Raw genomic sequence first — 12,679 nt, 5'->3', positions numbered from 1 at the left:
AGGTTCCTTTCCTTTGCCTCCCTACTGGCCTAACTCTCCCAGTCTCTCTTCAGGCACTTCTGCACTGCTGGGCAGGCAAATGGCTTGCGTGGATGGCAGCATTGAGCACAATTTGGCCGCAGGGTCACCCACTGCCAGAGTGCCCAGAATTCCAAGGGGCGTGCCCCATGATCCAATACCTTTAGAATCCATTTGATTGGCTCGTGATGAGGTCTTGGGGGGTCAGGACGTACAGTTCCGCTGCTTCCGGCCAACATATCATGTGTGTGCCTAGCGTCATAAAGCTCTGTGCATACGTATTTCTCCTTCCCTGCCAGTACTGTTGCGAGCAAGCAGTTGCTGGCGCAGAGTAGATTGTAGCGGGTGGGCGGGCTGTGCAGGCCACTTGCTGTGCTCTTGTATCCAGCTTCTTAGCAGATCGGGGTCATGGCCAGGACCACATGGAGCGTGAGGTTGGGCCAGACGAAGGCGGGAGCTCCCCTGGATCCTGGATTTTAGTTGTGAGCCCGGGTCTTTACGGGGCAGGGTCCCTGGGCCCTGCCTTCCGGGTGGGGGAGGCAGAGCAGATGCCGGTCCCACGTGGCACACCAGGCAAAGAGGCCGCCCTTTTCAGGGTGGAAGCGGTAGAGAAAGGAGCGGCCCGGAGGAGGGAGAGGTGGTGGGGATCGGGCAGCAGTTCCAGCAGCTGGTGGAAGACATGGAGGACGTGGAGGTGGTGGTGAAGGAGGAGCCAGAGCCGGTGGCCTCAGAGGAGCGGGAGGGAAAGCCGGGGAAATGTCCAAGGCCCGGAGCCCTGAGTGACCGGCCCCCAGTGGAGGCGCTGGCAGCCCTGCAGGTGGCTGGATCCTGTGAATAAGAAAGCCCAAAGGACCCACACTCGGCTGAAAGACAAGAACTGTCAGAGGCGGAAGCTGCATCTAGAACACAGAAGCGCTATCATCCAGGGAATCCGTGGCTTCTGGGTCAAAGTTGTATCCTTGATGTGGTGCTTGTGGAATTTGTTTTACCTGGGCTGTTGCGAATGCAGTTTACAGATCTGGCAGTTTTGGTACAAAATGTATGTAATGGGTGATGGGTAATCAGACGGGTGATGTCCTTGCTGTTTTGGTTAGCAGGAATAATTGATACGTGGGCTTTACTTGCAGAAGTCCCAATAAGAATTGTCATTAGTACCAGGGACTCTTCAGAGAAAAGGCTTGTCTGGAATACAGGTCTCCAAAACCTGAATGAATTTGGGGGTGATGTTGCAGTGTGTAAGTGTTCATGCTAGTTGCAACTAGGAATGCTTGTTTTCCAGAAATAAACTAACTTTTAGGAGTCCGAGATGGAGCTTAGACCTTTCTGTTAGGAACAGAACGTCTTTGCATTGATAGGTGTAGCCTGGGGGCTTGTTGGGCCTTCACACAGTCTGTGTGTACTAACTCCACACAGATGTGAAGAGTTAACTAGGAGCAAGTTGAAGTCAGACAATGCCAGGCTACTCTCTAGGCTACCTTTCTTCTTCCAGCACATCTACAGGCTCCTTGACCTAAGGCAGTTTATGAACCACCCCCAAATGTCAGTCATGGTGAGTGAACAAGATAAAGACACACTTAACTACATGACCAACTTAAAGGTCAGGCAGGGGACACTGATAATTGTGGCAGGGGGATGCATGGGGAGGGGAGGGGAAACGATATATCCCTGAAAACAGTTAAGGACAGCTCTTCTATAAAGAGGTTTCACACCCACCCCACCCCCACGCCACCCCCACACTTTGTCCTGGCAGGTGGAGGATCTCCAGCATCCCACTCTTCGCTGCAAGATCACACTGTCTTTTCAGAAGAACAAGTATTTCCAGAATGAAGTGATTCGTTAAGGAATATCTCATTAACATCACTGGTAAGAGGCAGCTCACTGGATTTGGGGTGTGGGGGGAGAAAGGCCCTTAGGTTGAACTTGAAAACTGATTTAGGTCTTTCTCCCATAGTCCTTTTCTTGCAGGATACTGAGCATCTCATTTCACTCTAATTCAGTGGCACCAGGGATTTGAACGCAAGGCATACAGCCACAGGCACTGCAAGCAGCATTAACTTCTTCAACTGGTTCTTTGACCATAACTTTGCAGGATCCAGCAGGATTGCTGAGGTGGTGTCCCACTGGACCACTGGGCCAGTATAGGTGGTTGATGTTGGAGTTCTTGGTGGCACACTGGAGGGCCTGGGGTCTGGCCAGCTTGTTTCCCTGGCAGATCATCATTAAGGATCTGTGGCCCAGTCAGTTGCAGTACTACATGAGAGGGAAGGCTCCACCACAGGGATGCACTGGGAGGATTGAGGAGACCAGGGGCTGGGCACTGACATAAGTGTTTTCCAGGAGCCTTGGTCACTTGTTTCTCTTGTGGAGAAATTAAGACTCCATGGAATACAGAGTGAAACCAGGGCATGAGGGCATCAGCATGAGACAGCAAGTGTGAAAACCAGGTTCTAACTAGGGAAGCTTGAGGTAGATGAAGCAGCCAGGTCAGTCCAAAGTCACTCTGATTTAAATTTGACTCAGCTGCACATCTCTGAACTGTCGTTCCATGGACAACAATTCTGCCCTCTTAAATTGGGTCCCACCTACTATTCCTCATGAAGTCCCCTTTCCACAAAGATCTGTGAGTCTTCTTTGTGCAAGGCTGTACCCCCACTGACCATCATTTGCTCCCATTTTGATCATCACATTTGTTTGCTAATTTTCATTTGCATCTTTTTTGCCTGCCACAATCATTCTGAAAATACTGGCCATCGTGCAGGATCATGGAGATTACTATTTTAATTGGACGATAGTTACAATATTGTGATGGTTTTTGCCATCCGTCGGCCAACATGAATCAGCCATAGGTGTACACGTGTTCCCCCAGTTCCTGAACCCCCCACCCACCCACCTCCCTCCCCACCCCATCTCTCTGGGTTGCCCCACAGCCCGACTTTGGGTGCCTTGCTTCGTGCATCAAATTCACACTGATCATCTGTGTTACACTGGTAATTTATGTGTTTGGGGGCTATTTACTTCAATCATCCCACCCTCACATTCTCCCACTGAACCGAAAAGTCTGTTCTCTATGTCTATGTCTTATCTGCTGCCCTGCATGTTGGATGATCATTACCACCCACGTGGTCCTAAACTCTATATATTTGTGTTAACATGTAGTATTTGTTTTCCTCTTTCTGACTTACTTCACACGTGTAATAGGCTCCATGTTCATTGCACTTCACTAGAACTGACTTTGATGTGTTCCTCTTTAGAACTGAATAGCATGCCATTGTGTATATGTACCACGATTTCCTTATTCCTTCTTCTGCTGATGGAAATTTAGGTTGCTTCCATGTCCTAGATATTGTAAATAGTTCTACAGTGAAGATTGGGGTACATGTTTTTTAGTATTTGCTTCTAGGAAATGTGAAAGATCACAAGACTCTTTCCTGGGAACTGACTTGAAAGAGTAAAGCTGTCTTTAGGATTGTTCAGAGAGGATACGTTTATATATCTGTGTCTGTTTGGAAAGGAACCCCTCGATTTTGAGAAACTTATGATGGAGTGTCCCTCTTTACCTAAAATTAAAAACCTAAGAAGCTGCTTCACATGGAGATCAATGGCCAGCATAGTTCTCATGCACAGGAAAGTAACAAAGAGTGGTCTGGTGGGGAACCGGATGGAGAGGGAGACACCAGTAAACCTGAAATAATTCTGAAAGATAAATAAACAGCCTCGACTGTATGTGTCTATGTATTGTTTGGGCATGTCCTCAGGACAGATACTTCAGCTCCATGCAGGCATCTCAGTTTACTGTGTGGGAATTATCAGTCCATGGAGAGTTGCAGAGGAGGTTAAGTCATACTTTGGGTGTGTGTCAGAGGACACAGTTCTTTCTGTGGGGTGGGGTTTGGGGGTGAAGGAGAAAGAAGACAAGGAGCCATTAACTGTGGGTCTGGCCACTTTGCACATTCACGGAAAAGGTGTGGTGAACAAGGGCCAGAGATTGAAATAGTGGAACTCAATTTTGTTGGATGGTGGTGCCCCAAGTATCCTCTCCGTTGGATATCATCAGACAGTTTAAGAGTACAGAACGAGGAAAAGCCCTTAACATTCAACTCACTGTGAACCAGATAGCCTCCTTGTGTATATGAGCATGTGGTCTTTTGCTGAGATAGTCACCTTCCCAGAGCTAGGGTTCCAGGCAACATGTTAGGGAATGGGAGTATAACGTATATGGAGGGGCTGTGGCCTAGGGAGAGAGAGAGATGGGTGGGAAGGCAGTGAGGATTACCAGGTGAAAAGGTAAAATCTGCCAGGAAACAGATAAGCAAACAAAAACAGATCCATAATATATGTTTGAGCTCATATGAACTCCCTTTTCCAGGAACTCAGATTAGGTACAAAGTGTACAGGGGCAGAAGAGAGGGGAATGGGCATGAGAAACAGGCAAGGCCTCCCTAGCCTGGTGCTCTGTGTTCCATGATGACTCATTGGTTAATATCTCAATTTCCAGATAGGTGTAAGCTCTTTGCCCAAGGCCCTCTATCAAGCTAAGGTGCAGAAATATCAACATTTGTCTCACAAACCCTCTGGTGACTGTGTCTCATCCTTACTGAATGGCTCGGCACAGACTGTTTTCAACCACAAGGGACCTGTACTACTTCTGGGCTTCTGTCACTACTCCGTGGGCCAAGGGCCAATGGGAGCACCTGGGGCATATGGAACTCACCCAGGGACTGGTGAGGGTGAGCTTAGGGTGGTCCTTGCCAAGTAGGTGACTGCTTCCTGGAAACACGTCCACTTCTGGATGGGGCAAAGGACGGACGGGCACAAATGTTGTATGGGGAGTTCAGCATTTGCCCCACCGTGTACTCCTCTCATCCCGGATACAATGGCTCCAACATGGGCATGCCTGAGGGTGATATTTCTGTCCCACATGGAGTTCTCACTCCACATATTGCTAAAGCAACATCCCTTTCCAGGGCAAAGGGTCAGGGTTGAACATCAAAGTTCATGGGTTTATGGATGTCCCTTTCATGGGGCACTGAATTAGACCTCCTGCTTAGTGCAAGCTTTTGCATTTGAATATCTGTAGCCTAGCTTTGCCCCTTCTACAGAGGAGCATCTAAAGCTCTAGAAGTCAAGGCTTGGCCTTCTCTGGGTGCTGTCCGAACAACCAGCCCAGGAAACACTTCTTACTTTCTTAATCTGTAAACTTCAAAGAACCCTTGGGACTCCCACAGGCTCGTACCTATCTTTCTCAGTGCTAGTTAAAAACAAAATGGAACACAAACTATGCTCTAATAACTCTGCAGTCGGTGTGAGATGGCATAACAATCCATGGTTTGTGGGACCTTAGACTGGACTTATTCTAGGGACTCACGATGTTTACCCACATTCAGAAGTTTTAGTAAGGTTTTGTAAAGAACTTAAAAAGGACCTGAAATGTATGGGACAGGTTCCCCAGTGCCTAATATTTTCTGCCAGTGCTTCAGTACCAGGGGTAGCTTTAGCTCTAACCTGTCCTGGGATGAAGTATGCAAAGTTGGTTCATGGATCAGTTAGTAAAACTTAAACATGTGTAGTTGACTTGATTGTCATTCTCTGGAAACTTGCCATGACTTGTGTCCCAGTCTCTTTAGGGTTTTCAGTTGGGCTCTAAAGTCTACGTGCTGTTAGAGTTGACTGCACACTTGGCCGTGCTGTGTAAGGTTTTCTTCCACTGAATATCAATGCGTGTGAAACTCTTAAGATTACTGATCAATTCATGAGCATCTGGCTCAATCACTCCAAGCTGCATTTATTTCCTGGTCTCTGGATGTGTTCATATTTTCCTTTGTTTAAAATGAAAATTGGATGTCTCCATTGTGTTTCCTCATCAACTGGCACTCTCTGAATGGGAGGTGATGTTTCTTCCTATGGGTCGGCCTATGCCTTCATCTCTTTGATGTTGCAACCATGCCTGTGCCAATATGCAGAGCTCTGTTGCCATAGTTGTCTCAGTATTTACATATTCCTGTTCAACATACATGCCTCGTGTTGCTTGTATTTATTCTTTTTTTTTTTTTTAAGTTTGTGTATCTTTGTTAGATTTCCTGTGAATTTTACCCTTTCATTCCTGGATCAGATACTTCCACTATCTTGAACTGTGACCTTTTACATGAGTTCCATTTTTTTGTGTGTGCAGCACAAGAAATGCTTTAATGCAGATATAGTTAACAGTGATACACATTTGGAAACAAGAATACCCACACACTTAGAGAAACATCCAAGGAGCAAGAAGATCAATGGTTAAATTGAGAATATTAATTAGGACCACAGAGGGCAAAGATGTTGTGAGAATGTATCTGTCAGGAAAATTTTCATCTGTGAGGAAAGATTTGGGGTTAACTTGCTAAATGTTCTTTAAACACTACTTCAGGAATGAAGGAAATTGAGTTTTACCTCTCCCCATGAGTTCTTGCATTGGTCATTAAACTGACGTTACCCAATATACAGGATAAGTTCTTCATGAATTTAAGTAAAGCATCACTCACAGAAGGGTTTGCCTTTCTGTGAAGAGAAAGTTGTTAAAGAATTCCTGTCCTCAGAGTCCTTCTATAGCCCAGTTAAAGGGGTGCATAATCAGTTAATAATAGCATGCTGCTGCTGCTGCTAAGTTGCTTCAATTGTGTCCAACTCTGTGTGACCCCATAGACAGGAGCCCACCAAGCTCCCCCATCTGCCAGGGTCCAGCCCCAGCTGATCCAGGGAGTTCAAAGCAGGGACAGCGTCAGCAAGGATCAGGATACAATAGCTTCAATTAGATATTAATTAGAGATGTAAAGAGTAATATAATGAGGATAGCTCAGTAGGAAAATTCAGTGGAGAAAAGAGGCTGAGTAGCTTGGTTTACGCGGGAGACCAATTAAACTTCAAGACAAGAAGTTTGCACCACTTACATAGGCCACAGGCATCCTTCTGTTCTCCCGAAGGAGAGAAGATCCCAGAGAGGAGACACTGGGGCCTCCCTGGTTGGATCTTAGAAGCCCAGGCATAATTAGTAAGCATGGCGGGCTCCGTGCTCCAGATCAAAGCTCAGCCAGAGTTTGAGAGAGACAACAACATGGGGAGACCAGTCTTTCAAGGAACTGATCCCAATATTTTATTTTCCATGGTCTACTTTTATACACTGAGATGTTATGCAAAAGTCATGCGGGGTCAGCAGTCCTGACTTTTCATACAAATGTATACAGAGATCTTAAGGTTGTTACATCATCTTCTGGCCAGGGAGCCTGCTGACAATTTATGACAGCAGTCTTCAACCGCTGTGACAGTGGTCAGTCAACCAGGACACTTATTTCTGCAGGGGTGATTATTCTTGAAAGAGACTCCACCTTCTGAAGGTACCAGATGAAGTTACATTCCTATAGGGTGAGGGTGTAGTGGGTTTTAATTAAGGAAAGAATTTACTTAGCCTAAGGTCTAACGAAATTAATATCAAAGGTTAATACTTATTTCTTCTATATATTCATTAATGTGTGTAAGGGCAGGAGATGTGGAGACTTAGCAACAAACAATGGCTCAATAAAAGAAAAACCCTTCACCAATACAATTTCTAATCAGCCCACTATATTTATACTAATGGTTTTCTAACTTTTCTAAGGAACCTGTTTTACAAGGTTTAAAGCATCTCGTGCCTCTCATGGTTGGGAGGCTGTGAGCAATCACATTTGGCCAGACAAGCCTGTCAGGCAGGCTAGAGAACCTTCAGAGGAGTTTGTAGGTTAAAACACTCTTGTCACGCCCAGGGGTTTTTATTAACTGGAGCTCTAAGTTAACTCCTTCTCCAAAAGAGCTGGTGGGGGACAGCCCCCTGTAAAGTCAGAGGTGTAGGTGAGAGCACAAAGTAGTAAAGTAGGCAGGCTCTGGTTATGGGTGTAGATGCTCGAGGATTTCCAGGGGGATTCCTGAGGCTCGATCCCACCTTTGTGTATGTCGAGCCTCCTTCCTCATGACCTTTGCTATGGGTGGAGGTCCTCACGCTGGCTCCCCGCACCCATTCCTGGGGTTCTCCAGGCAAGAATACTGGAAAGGTTTGCCATTTCCTTCTCCAATGCATGAAAGTGAAAAGTGAAAGCAAAGTTGCTCAGTGGTGTCCAACTCTTCATGACCCCATGGACTGCAGCCTACGAGGCTCCTCCATCCATGGAATTTTCCAGGCAAGAGTACTGGAGTGGGGTGCCATTGCCTTCTTCTAATAATAGCATACTGCATACCAAATCATGGGCCAGTCCCTTACCCAGGGGATTAAATAAGTCTCATGATAGTCTCTCTGTCATGTCTTGACTCTTTGAGAACCCATGGACTATAGCCTGTTGGGTTCCTCTACCCATGGCATTTCCCAGGGAAGAAAAGTGGAATGGATTGACAGTTCCTCCTTCAGGGGATCTTCCTGACCTAGGGATCAAACTCAAGTTGCCTGCATGGAAAGGCAGAATCTTTACTATCTGAGTCACCAAGTGATATTGTTGACTAGGTGGTGTTAAAGGAAAACAAGGACTTCAGGAAGGGAGAAGTGTGACCACAGTTTAAGTTGATATGTAGATTTGCATCTTTTGCCATATTTGAAGGCTCTGAGGGACATGCTTTCAAAAGTACTTATTCTTTCCCATTCTTTCTCTCCTCTTCACTTGGGACTGCCAACGTGTATGCCCTGAGGTCTTGAGTTCCTCCCGGGGGCGGGGGGAGCTATATATTTCACATTTTGCTGGCTAAGCCTGTAGTCTTTGTTACTTTTTATTTTTTATTTTATTTTATTTTTTTCATTTTCTTCTTGCTCCTTATGCAGGATGGTTTCAATTAGTTCTCAGTCGTTCAGTTGTGTCAGACTCTTTTCAACCCCGTGGGCAGTAGCCCACCAAGCTCCTCTGTCCTTGGGATTTTTCAGGCAGGACACTGCAGTGGGTTGCACCTCCTGACCGGAATCTTCCTGACCCAGGAATCTATCATGCATCTCCTGTATCTCCAACATTGCAGGCGGATTCGTTACCCACTGACCCATGGAGGAAACACCTAGTTTCAAAGAAAAGTGAATGTGAGAGTCACTCAGTCATGTCTGACTCTTTTCAACCCCACTGGATTGGGTAGCCTCTCCCTTCTCCAGGGATTTTTGCACCCAGGGATCAAATGCAGGTCTCCCGCATAGCAGTCAGATTCTTTAGCAAGTGAGCCACCAGGAAAGCTCAAGAATATGGAGTGGGTAGCCTCTCTCTTCTCCAGCAGATATTCCCAAGTCAGGAATCTAACCAGGGTCTGCAGTTCAATATTTCATTCCAGTATAGACCAAATTCCCTATTTCATGCAAGAAAATCTGTGCTTGGAGTTTCAAATATGAAATATACAGAAATCCATCTTATATCATATTTAATGTAGAAATAATATTAAAAGCACCTATATTTTCAAATGTGAAATATGAAGAACTCCATGCTTCACAAAATAATTTCGTGCTCATATTTTGATAAGGGAAATACAGAAAATCCATATTTCATGTAGGAAAATCTATACCTGGCAATTCATATGTGACATGTAGTAAATTGCACACATTAAGAGAAAACTCAGTGTTCAGACTTTCTACATTAAATCTAAGGATTCTGTATTTCATATACAAATATCTGAAGTAAGATTTCCATATTTGAAATATTGAAAAGTCCATGTTTCTTGTATAACAGCTGCACTCAACATTTCATATCTGAAATATATGCAGTTCATATGTCTTCTAAGAAAATCTGTACCCTGATTTTCCTATGTCAAGTGAACAAAAAATGCATATTTCCATGTCAAAAATGCCTCATCAGGTTTTCATATACGAAATATAGAGCATTCCACGTTGCATGCAGACTTAAATATGTGAAATACAAAGGTTTCTATATTTCAGTTAGAAATATCTATACCTAGGTGGTGAAATATGACATATAAAGAATAGCATATTTCATGCAAGAAAATATGTGCCTTGATTCTTATGTGGGAAATACAAAGGAATCCAAAATTCATGTAAAGAATATCACCACCACACTTTTGTGAAGGAATCACAGAGATTACATATTTCATGTGGGAGAAATGGTGCCCAGATTTTCAAATGAGAAATAGAAATAATGCTATAATTCATTCAGGAAAATCTGCATCATGGTTTTCAGATCTGTATTTTATGTGATAAAACCTGTGTTCTGATGTAAATCTTGGAGGTTTTGATAATTTCATAGTTAATGTAGGAAAACGGATGCCCAGATTTTTTGGTGATAAATATACAGAATTTCAAGACTTCATGTAGTAAAACCTGCACACAGAGAATTCCGTATTTCTGCAGGAAAAAAAAAACGGCATCCGGCATTTTCATGTGTGAAACATATTTCATGTGCAAAAATCAAAACCTAGAAATAATGTTATTCTAGAGATTTATGCATTTCCTGTAGAAATATTGGCACTCAGATTTTCATGTGTGAAATATAGATTATTCCATATATCATGTGGGGCAACCTTTACCCAGACTTTCATAGCTAAAATCCAGAGAATCCCACATAGGGAAATCTGTGACCAAAGTTTCATACACGAAATATAGTTGACTTTATTTGACTGCTTGGCACAGATCTTAATTTCTGAATCATGGAAAATTCCATATTTTATGTGTGAAAATCTGACACAAATGTTTATATGTGAATACTTGAGACTTCATATTTCATATGAGAAAAAACTGTCCCCAGGTTTTCAAATGTGAAATATACAGGATTCCATACTTCTTATTGGGACAGCTTCATGCACATTTTCTTGGGTGAAATATGGAGACTTTCATACCTCAAGTGTGAAAATCACTTTCATATATGAAATGGAAAATTCCATGTTTCTTGTGGGAAAATTGATGCTAAGTTTTTCTAATGTTAAATATACAGCATTCCATACTTCTTGAAGGAAAGTTGGTGCACAGATTTTCAAATGAGAAATATGAAAAATTTCATATTTATTTCATTTTACAAAATGTGACCATGTTTATTTCCAATTCAATGTGAGATACAAGAATTTCATATTTCATGGGAAAAAAACTCTGCCTAGCATTTCAAATGCCAAAGTAGAGAAATCCATATTTTGGGTAGAAAAACCGATGCTTAGATTTTCATTTGCGAAATATAGAGAATTGAATATTTCATGTCGGACAATCTCGACCCGGATTTTCCTAAATGTAATATAGAAAATTCATTATTTCATGGATTCAATTTCTGCCAAGATTTTCTTATGTGAAATATAGGAAAATCCAACTCAAGAGAGGAAAATCAGTGCCCCAATTTACATATATAAAATCATCAAAATTCCACTTTTTGTGTACTAACATCAATGCCCAGATGTTCATAAGTGAAATATACAAAATTCCAGATTTCATGTGGGAAAATCAGCACCCAGGTCTTCATGTGTGAAATATGTAGAATTCCGAATTTCATGTAGGAAAATGTGTGCACAGATGTTCATATGATATATATAGATTTCCATTTTTGTTTTGGAATGTTTGTGCTGAGATCTCCACAGGTGAAATACAGAGAATTCCATATTTCATACAGGAAAATGACATGTATATATTCATATGTGAAATACCGAGTTCCATGCTTCTCATAGAAAACTTTTGCCCACAAGTCAAAATATGACACAGACATGAAATTATCTCTATAGAGAGAGATTTAGAGGTGAAATATCTCTAAATATAGAGATGCTAAGGGCAGTATCCCTAAGTATCCGTGGCTAAGGGCCATGACTCTCCAGTGCCAGACGAATTGAAGTCGGCCCATTTATTGTACGGAGAAGGCAATGGCACCCCACTCCGGTACTCTAGCTTGGAAAATCCTACAGACAGAGAAGCCTGGTGGGCTGCAGTCCATGGTGTCACTAGGAGTCGGACACGACTGAGCGACTTCACTTTCTCTTTTCACTTTCATGCACTGGAGAAGGAAATGGCAACCCACTCCAGTGTTCTTGCCTGGAGAATCCCAGGGACGGGGGAGCCTGGTGGGCTGCCGTCTATGGGGTCGCACAAAGACGGACACGACTGAAGTGACTTAGCATAGCATAGCATAGCATTTATTGTACAGAGGCCCTTTCAAAGTGGTTCTGTTCTCATCCTGCCTCCAGGTGAGAACACACACCCCAATCCACCCCATCTCCCCAGGTCTGCAGGGCTAGGAGAGGCAAGAGCATCCACCTAAAGCACCCTTTACAAAGTCCTGATACCTAAACCCAGCATTACATTATAAAAATATCCAAACATTCAACGAGGTTAAACACTTTTTCTAGCTAATATACAAAGATATCCCACCTAGATTCTATTGTAACTATTTTACAATACCTCCTTTCTCATGTGTCTATCCATTTGTCCATCACACTATCCATCCATCAATCCATCTTATTCCTTGGTGCATTTTGTGATAAATTACAGCCATCAGTATGCACCTTTGTAAGTATTTCAGCAAACCTGCCATGAATTGATGAGCTGTATTTATTTAAACAGTATTCTTTGGCTATTCTTTGGATATTGCCTTCAAAGTAATATACCAATTTTTCCCATTTACGTTAATTTTTAAAAATTGAAGTATACAATATTCTGTTAATTTCTGCTTCAGAGCAAAGTGATTCAGTTATACATATATATGTATGCATACAC

At 43.3% G+C, this 12,679-nt stretch overlaps 1 pseudogene; it reads left to right on the top strand.

The window, feature by feature from the left end:
- The first annotated feature begins 335 nt into the window (after window positions 1-335).
- On the top strand, window positions 336-2,344 carry LOC133243815 (testis-specific Y-encoded protein 3-like; annotated as a pseudogene).
- The last annotated feature ends 10,335 nt before the right edge of the window (window positions 2,345-12,679 follow it).

This window comes from Bos javanicus, chromosome Y, assembly GCF_032452875.1.
Source record: "Bos javanicus breed banteng chromosome Y, ARS-OSU_banteng_1.0, whole genome shotgun sequence".
In the NCBI taxonomy this organism is placed as follows: Eukaryota; Metazoa; Chordata; class Mammalia; order Artiodactyla; family Bovidae; genus Bos; species Bos javanicus.
The sequence above is the reverse complement of the archived record's forward strand: the minus strand, read 5'-3'. Positions and strand labels throughout refer to the sequence as shown.